This window comes from Papaver somniferum, chromosome 10 (assembly GCF_003573695.1).
Source record: "Papaver somniferum cultivar HN1 chromosome 10, ASM357369v1, whole genome shotgun sequence".
Lineage (NCBI taxonomy): Eukaryota > Viridiplantae > Streptophyta > Magnoliopsida > Ranunculales > Papaveraceae > Papaver > Papaver somniferum.
In genome coordinates, this window is record NC_039367.1 from 97,412,024 (window position 1) to 97,420,562 (window position 8,539).

Below are 8,539 nucleotides of genomic sequence, written 5' to 3' on the forward strand. Positions count from 1 at the left end.
TCATAAACCCTCTTGGTGAGCCAGTGATATGTTGGTGTCCTAGATAGGGTATTATATGTTGATGTCGTGGATAAGGCATTCAGTATTGTACCTTCGTTTTTTCTCTTAGTCAGGTGGTAGTTGACAAGTTATAGTCCTGGTCCGTAACTCCATAGCTTATTATGTTCTTTGAGTTTGACTGCCATCATGTCCCTTAAATTGATTGATACCTGATAGAAACAAACAACGACTTTATACACACTAGAATGTGGTATTGCTTTCAATATCAATTCAGCAAAGGCAAAGCTCATGAGAATTTGAGTACAATCCTGCTTCGAACGAGACATTCAGAATTGTATTTCAAGCAGAAAAAATAAAAAGTTTAAAAATTCCGATCACATGAAGAATAATCCAAGCAAGCTGTTTTTTTCAAAATAACCGTAATCTTTCGATGTAATCTATAATTCATTGGAGTGAACATTATGATCCCAAGAGTCATTGTGACACAATGCCTAGTTATCTATTAATCCCCCATCCCCACACAGAAGCTGGTTACTTGATTTCTAGTGAAACAGACTGCTGATTTTTTTTTCTATGCAACGTCAAGAAAACGGGCCAAAACTGTTGTGAATAATTCAGACTGGGCCTCTTTTTTTTCTTGGCGACTTGTTGTCTTCCACCCGCCCACATGATATGCTTATGCCATGTGGTCCGAAAATAAAATGAAGTCATTAATGATTGCACTACTTCTCTTCTTGAAAACTACTCGACCACGATTTCTTCCTATATAATTACTCACCAAGTCTAACCTCTTGTGGTGATAGTCAAGTGCACACTTAAGAAATAAAAAAACACCAAGTATCCCTCCTAACTTTGTACCGTGGCTAGCGCCATAATAATTATCTTGAAAGGAAACCCAAATTGGATCCACATAAGATGAATTCTCATTTCTTTTGCTAATATTTGACAAAGAGCTAGTTGTTGGGTGAATTTTTGTCTCAAATTTCATCTCTTGAATGACATTTTTGGATATGGCATAAACATAACTGTTAGAATCATTAACAAGCTTGCTTACCTTTCTTCTCATGGTACAACTGGTATGGAATGCGTCATGCCTTGTCCCTCGATCACCATCGTCAAATTCAAGCATGGAGTATTTGTTTATGACACCCAATGTTTGTACTTGATAACCGGTGATAAAATCTTCTTCCATTTCTTCGTTAGGTTCTTCATCAAATATGGGTGGCGACGCAGGATAAAGTAAACATCGTTACCAATCTCACCTTCCTCAAAATTTGAAAAACTATCAAATTTTGGTGGAAACATTTTATCAAATACCATGTGGGAAACATCATTATCAATCTCACCTTCCCCACAATTTGAAAAACTATCAAACTTTTGTGGAGATACTTTATCAAACACCTTATAGGTAACTTCTAGATTCTCATACCCACCAATGGAAATTGAATTCTCTAACTCTATTTCATCTTCGTAATCATTAGAGAGTTCAAATGAGTCCATATAAATACCTTCCAACTTCTTAATTTTCTCTTCTACTAGTTGATACATTTCATCAAACATCTTGTGTCTTATTCTATCTAACCATTCTTTTACTTGAACTTTACTTAGTATTACTTCCCCATCCATTCTCATTCTTCTTGTTGATGCCATGATGAAATCACCATATAATTGAAATATCCAATTTGAACAAATTACCAAGCAAATTAAACACAACCCAATGTAATTGATTATCAAATAAGTAGTCTCTACTAACAATCAATATCTTCACTAAACCTCCCCCAAAAATCAAACCTAAGCTCTTGATACCAACTAATGTAAAGTAATACTTATAATTGAAATTGGAATGTTAAATTATAACAAAACACCATGAAATAAAAGTAACCAACTTTCAAATGATGCTTCTTCTACCCTTGTAACAAGGAAGATATAAAGATTTGAGGTTCTTCTCTAATAATATTCAAATTTCTACCCAATTCCAAGATTGGAAACTAGAAGATAATAGATGCATCTCTTACAAATTGAAATTTCTACCCAATTACAAATTGGAAATAACAAAGTGTTGGAGACTCTTCTCTTGAGAAGGATTTAGGGTTCTTACACCACTTTTCTAAACAAACAAAACTTCAAAACTAGAAGAGCTGGGATTTAAACAATAAATAGTAAAAAAAAAACAAAGGTAGAAAATAAGGGAAAGAAGGGGGTAAAAAAGTAAATACGAAATAATAGGGCATAAATGGTACATATGAAATACCATTATGCATCATAAACCCTCTTGGTGAGCCAGTGATATGTTGGTGTCCTAGATAGGGTATTATATGTTGATGTCGTGGATAAGGCATTCAGTATTGTACCTTCGTTTTTTCTCTTAGTCAGGTGGTAGTTGACAAGTTATAGTCCTGGTCCGTAACTCCATAGCTTATTATGTTCTTTGAGTTTGACTGCCATCATGTCCCTTAAATTGATTGATACCTGATAGAAACAAACAACGACTTTATACACACTAGAATGTGGTATTGCTTTCAATATCAATTCAGCAAAGGCAAAGCTCATGAGAATTTGAGTACAATCCTGCTTCGAACGAGACATTCAGAATTGTATTTCAAGCAGAAAAAATAAAAAGTTTAAAAATTCCGATCACATGAAGAATAATCCAAGCAAGCTGTTTTTTTCAAAATAACCGTAATCTTTCGATGTAATCTATAATTCATTGGAGTGAACATTATGATCCCAAGAGTCATTGTGACACAATGCCTAGTTATCTATTAATCCCCCCTCCCCACACAGAAGCTGGTTACCTGATTTCTAGTGAAACGGACTGCTGATTTTTTTTCTATGCAACGTCAAGAAAACGGGCCAAAACTGCTGTGAATAATTCAGACTGGGCCTCTTTTTTTTCTTGGCGACTTGTTGTCTTCCACCCGCCCACATGATATGCTTATGCCATGTGGTCCGAAAATAAAATGAAGTCATTAATGATTGCACTACTTCTCTTCTTGAAAACTACTCGACCATGATTTCTTCCTATATAATTACTCACCAAGTCTAACCTCTTGTGGTGATAGTCAAGTGCACACTTAAGAAGCAAAGAAACACCAAGTAGCCCTCCTAACTTTGTACCGTGGCTAGCGCCATAATAATTATCTTGAAAGGAAACCCAAATTGGATCCGCATAAGATGAATTCTCATTTCTTTTGCTAATATTTGACAAAGAGCTAGTTGTTGGGTGAATTTTTGTCTCAAATTTCATCTCTTGAATGACATTTTTGGATATGGCATAAACATATCTGTTAGAATCATTAACAAGCTTGCTTACCTTTCTTCTCATGGTACAAGTGGTATAGAATGCGTCATGCCTTGTCCCTCGATCACCATCGTCAAATTCAATCATGGAGTATTTGTTTATGACACCCAATGTTTGTACTTGATAACCGGTGATAAAATCTTCTTCCATTTCTTCGTTAGGTTCTTCATCAAATATGGGTGGCAACGCAGGATAAAGTAAACATCATTACCAATCTCACCTTCCTCAAAATTTGAAAAACTATCAAATTTTGGTGGAAACATTTTATCAAATACCATGTGGGCAACATCATTATCAATCTCACCTTCCCCACAATTTGAAAAACTATCAAACTTTTGTGGAGATACTTTATCAAACACCTTATAGGTAACTTCTAGATTCTCATACCCACCAATGGAAATTGAATTCTTTAACTCTATTTCATCTTCGTAATCATTAGAGAGTTCAAATGAGTCCATATAAATACCTTCCAACTTCTTAATTTTCTCTTCTACTAGTTGACACATTTCATCAAACATCTTGTGTCTTATTCTATCTAACCATTCTTTTACTTGAACTTTACTTAGTATTACTTGCCCATCCATTCTCATTCTTCTTGTTGATGCCATAATGAAATCACCATACAATTAAAATATCCAATTTGAACAAATTATCAAGCAAATTAAACACAACCCAATGTAATTGATTATCAAATAAGTAGTCTCTAATAACAATCAATATCTTCACTAAACCTCCCCCAAAAATCAAACCTAAGCTCTTGATACCAACTAATGTAAAGTAATACTTATAATTGAAATTGGAATGTTAAATTATAACAAAACACCATGAAATAAAAGTAACCAACCTTCAAATGATGCTTCTTCTACCCTTGGAACAAGGAAGATATAAAGATTTGATGTTCTTCTCTAATAATCTTCAAATTTCTACCCAATTCCAAGATTGGAAACTAGAAGATAATAGATGCATCTCTTACAAATTGAAATTTCTACCCAATTACAAATTGGAAATAACAAAGTGTTGGAGGCTCTTCTCTTGAGAAGTATTTAGGGTTCTTATACCACTTTTCTAAACAAACAAAACTTCAAAACTAGAAGAGCTGGGATTTAAACAATAAATAGTAAACAAAAAAACAAAGGTAGAAAATAAGGGAAAGAAGGGGGTAAAAGAGTAAATACGAAATAATAGGGCATAAATGGTACATATAAAATACCATTATGCATCATAAACCCTCTTGGTGAGCCGGTGATATGTTGGTGTCCTAGATAGGGTATTATATGTTGATGTCGTGGATAAGGCATTCAGTATTGTACCTTCGTTTTTTTCTTTAGTCAGGTGGTAGTTGACAAGTTATAGTCCTGGTCCGTAACTCCATAGCTTATTATGTTCTTTGAGTTTGACTGCCATCATGTCCCTTAAATTGATTGATACCTGATGATAGAACAAACAACGACTTTATACACACTAGAATGTGGTATTGCTTTCATATCAATTCAGCAAAGGCAAAGCTCATGAGAATTTGAGTACAATCCTGCTTCGAACGAGACATTCAGAATTTGTTTCAAGCAGAAAAAATAAAAAGTTTAAAAATTCGATCACATGAAGAATAATCCAAGCAAGCTGTTTTTTTTCAAAATAACCGTAATCTTTCGATGTAATCATAATTCATTGGAGTGAACATTATGATCCCAAGAGTCATTGTGACACAATGCCTAGTATCTATTAATCCCCCCTCCCACACAGAAGCTGGTTACCTGATTTCTAGTGAACGGATGCTGTTTTTCTATGCAACGTCAAGAAAACGGGCCAAAACTGCTGTGAATAATCAGACTGGGCCTCTTTTTTTTCTGGCGACTTGTGTCTCCACCCGCCCACATGATATGCTTATGCCATGTGGTCCGAAAATAAATGAAGTCATTACTGATTGCACTATTCTCTTCTTGAAAACTACTCGACCATGATTTCTTATATATTACTCACCAAGTCTAACTCTTGTGGTGATAGTCGTGCACACTAAGAAGCAAAGAAAGAACACCAAGTAGCCCTCCTAACTTTGTACCGTGGCTAGCGCCATAATAATTATCTTGAAAGGAAACCCAAATTGGATCCGCATAAGATGAATTCTCATTTCTTTTGCTAATATTTGACAAAGAGCTAGTTGTTGGGTGAATTTTTGTCTCAAATTTCATCTCTTGAATGACATTTTTGGATATGGCATAAACATATCTGTTAGAATCATTAACAAGCTTGCTTACCTTTCTTCTCATGGTACAAGTGGTATAGAATGCGTCATGCCTTGTCCCTCGATCACCATCGTCAAATTCAATCATGGAGTATTTGTTTATGACACCCAATGTTTGTACTTGATAACCGGTGATAAAATCTTCTTCCATTTCTTCGTTAGGTTCTTCATCAAATATGGGTGGCAACGCAGGATAAAGTAAACATCATTACCAATCTCACCTTCCTCAAAATTTGAAAAACTATCAATTTTGGTGGAAACATTTTATCAAATACCATGTGGGCAACATCATTATCAATCTCACCTTCCCCACAATTTGAAAAACTATCAAACTTTTGTGGAGATACTTTATCAAACACCTTATAGGTAACTTCTAGATTCTCATACCCACCAATGGAAATTGAATTCTTTAACTCTATTTCATCTTCGTAATCATTAGAGAGTTCAAATGAGTCCATATAAATACCTTCCAACTTCTTAATTTTCTCTTCTACTAGTTGACACATTTCATCAAACATCTTGTGTCTTATTCTATCTAACCATTCTTTTACTTGAACTTTACTTAGTATTACTTGCCCATCCATTCTCATTCTTCTTGTTGATGCCATAATGAAATCACCATACAATTAAAATATCCAATTTGAACAAATTATCAAGCAAATTAAACACAACCCAATGTAATTGATTATCAAATAAGTAGTCTCTAATAACAATCAATATCTTCACTAAACCTCCCCCAAAAATCAAACCTAAGCTCTTGATACCAACTAATGTAAAGTAATACTTATAATTGAAATTGGAATGTTAAATTATAACAAAACACCATGAAATAAAAGTAACCAACCTTCAAATGATGCTTCTTCTACCCTTGGAACAAGGAAGATATAAAGATTTGATGTTCTTCTCTAATAATCTTCAAATTTCTACCCAATTCCAAGATTGGAAACTAGAAGATAATAGATGCATCTCTTACAAATTGAAATTTCTACCCAATTACAAATTGGAAATAACAAAGTGTTGGAGGCTCTTCTCTTGAGAAGTATTTAGGGTTCTTATACCACTTTTCTAAACAAACAAAACTTCAAAACTAGAAGAGCTGGGATTTAAACAATAAATAGTAAACAAAAAAACAAAGGTAGAAAATAAGGGAAAGAAGGGGGTAAAAGAGTAAATACGAAATAATAGGGCATAAATGGTACATATAAAATACCATTATGCATCATAAACCCTCTTGGTGAGCCGGTGATATGTTGGTGTCCTAGATAGGGTATTATATGTTGATGTCGTGGATAAGGCATTCAGTATTGTACCTTTGTTTTTTCTCTTGGTCAGGTGGTAGTTGACAAGTTATAGTCCTGTCCCATAACTCCATAGCTTATTATGTTCTTTGAGTTTGACTGGCATCATGTACCTTAAATTGATTGATACCTGATAGAAACAACCAACGACTTTATACACACTAGAATGTGGTATTGCTTTCAATATCAATTCAGCAAAGGAAAAGCTCATGAGAATTTGAGTACAATCCTTCTTCGAACGAGACATTCAAATTGTATTTCAAGCAGAAAAAATAAAAAGTTTAAAAATTCCGATCACATGAAGAATAATCCAAGCAAGCTGTTTTTTTCAAAATAACCGTAATCTTTCGATGTAATCTATAATTCATTGGAGTGAACATTATGATCCCAAGAGTCATTGTGACACAATGCCTAGTTATCTATTAATCCCCCATCCCCACACAGAAGCTGGTTACTTGATTTCTAGTGAAACAGACTGCTGATTTTTTTTTCTATGCAACGTCAAGAAAACGGGCCAAAACTGTTGTGAATAATTCAGACTGGGCCTCTTTTTTTTCTTGGCGACTTGTTGTCTTCCACCCGCCCACATGATATGCTTATGCCATGTGGTCCGAAAATAAAATGAAGTCATTAATGATTGCACTACTTCTCTTCTTGAAAACTACTCGACCACGATTTCTTCCTATATAATTACTCACCAAGTCTAACCTCTTGTGGTGATAGTCAAGTGCACACTTAAGAAATAAAAAAACACCAAGTATCCCTCCTAACTTTGTACCGTGGCTAGCGCCATAATAATTATCTTGAAAGGAAACCCAAATTGGATCCACATAAGATGAATTCTCATTTCTTTTGCTAATATTTGACAAAGAGCTAGTTGTTGGGTGAATTTTTGTCTCAAATTTCATCTCTTGAATGACATTTTTGGATATGGCATAAACATAACTGTTAGAATCATTAACAAGCTTGCTTACCTTTCTTCTCATGGTACAACTGGTATGGAATGCGTCATGCCTTGTCCCTCGATCACCATCGTCAAATTCAAGCATGGAGTATTTGTTTATGACACCCAATGTTTGTACTTGATAACCGGTGATAAAATCTTCTTCCATTTCTTCGTTAGGTTCTTCATCAAATATGGGTGGCGACGCAGGATAAAATAAACATCGTTACCAATCTCACCTTCCTCAAAATTTGAAAAACTATCAAGTTTTGGTGGAAACATTTTATCAAATACCATGTGGGCAACATCATTATCAATCTCACCTTCCCCACAATTTGAAAAACTATCAAACTTTTGTGGAGATACTTTATCAAACACCTTATAGGTAACTTCTAGATTCTCATACCCACCAATGGAAATTGAATTCTCTAACTCTATTTCATCTTCGTAATCATTAGAGAGTTCAAATGAGTCCACATAAATACCTTCCAACTTCTTAATTTTCTCTTCTACTAGTTGACACATTTCATCAAACATCTTGTGTCTTATTCTATCTAACCATTCTTTTACTTGAACTTTACTTAGTATTACTTGCCCATCCATTCTCATTCTTCTTGTTGACCAATTTGAACAAATTATCAAGCAAATTAAACACAACCCAATGTAATTGATTATCAAATAAGTAGTCTCTACTAACAATCAATATCTTCACTAAATCTCCCCCAAAAATCAAATCTAAGCTCTTGATACCAACTAAT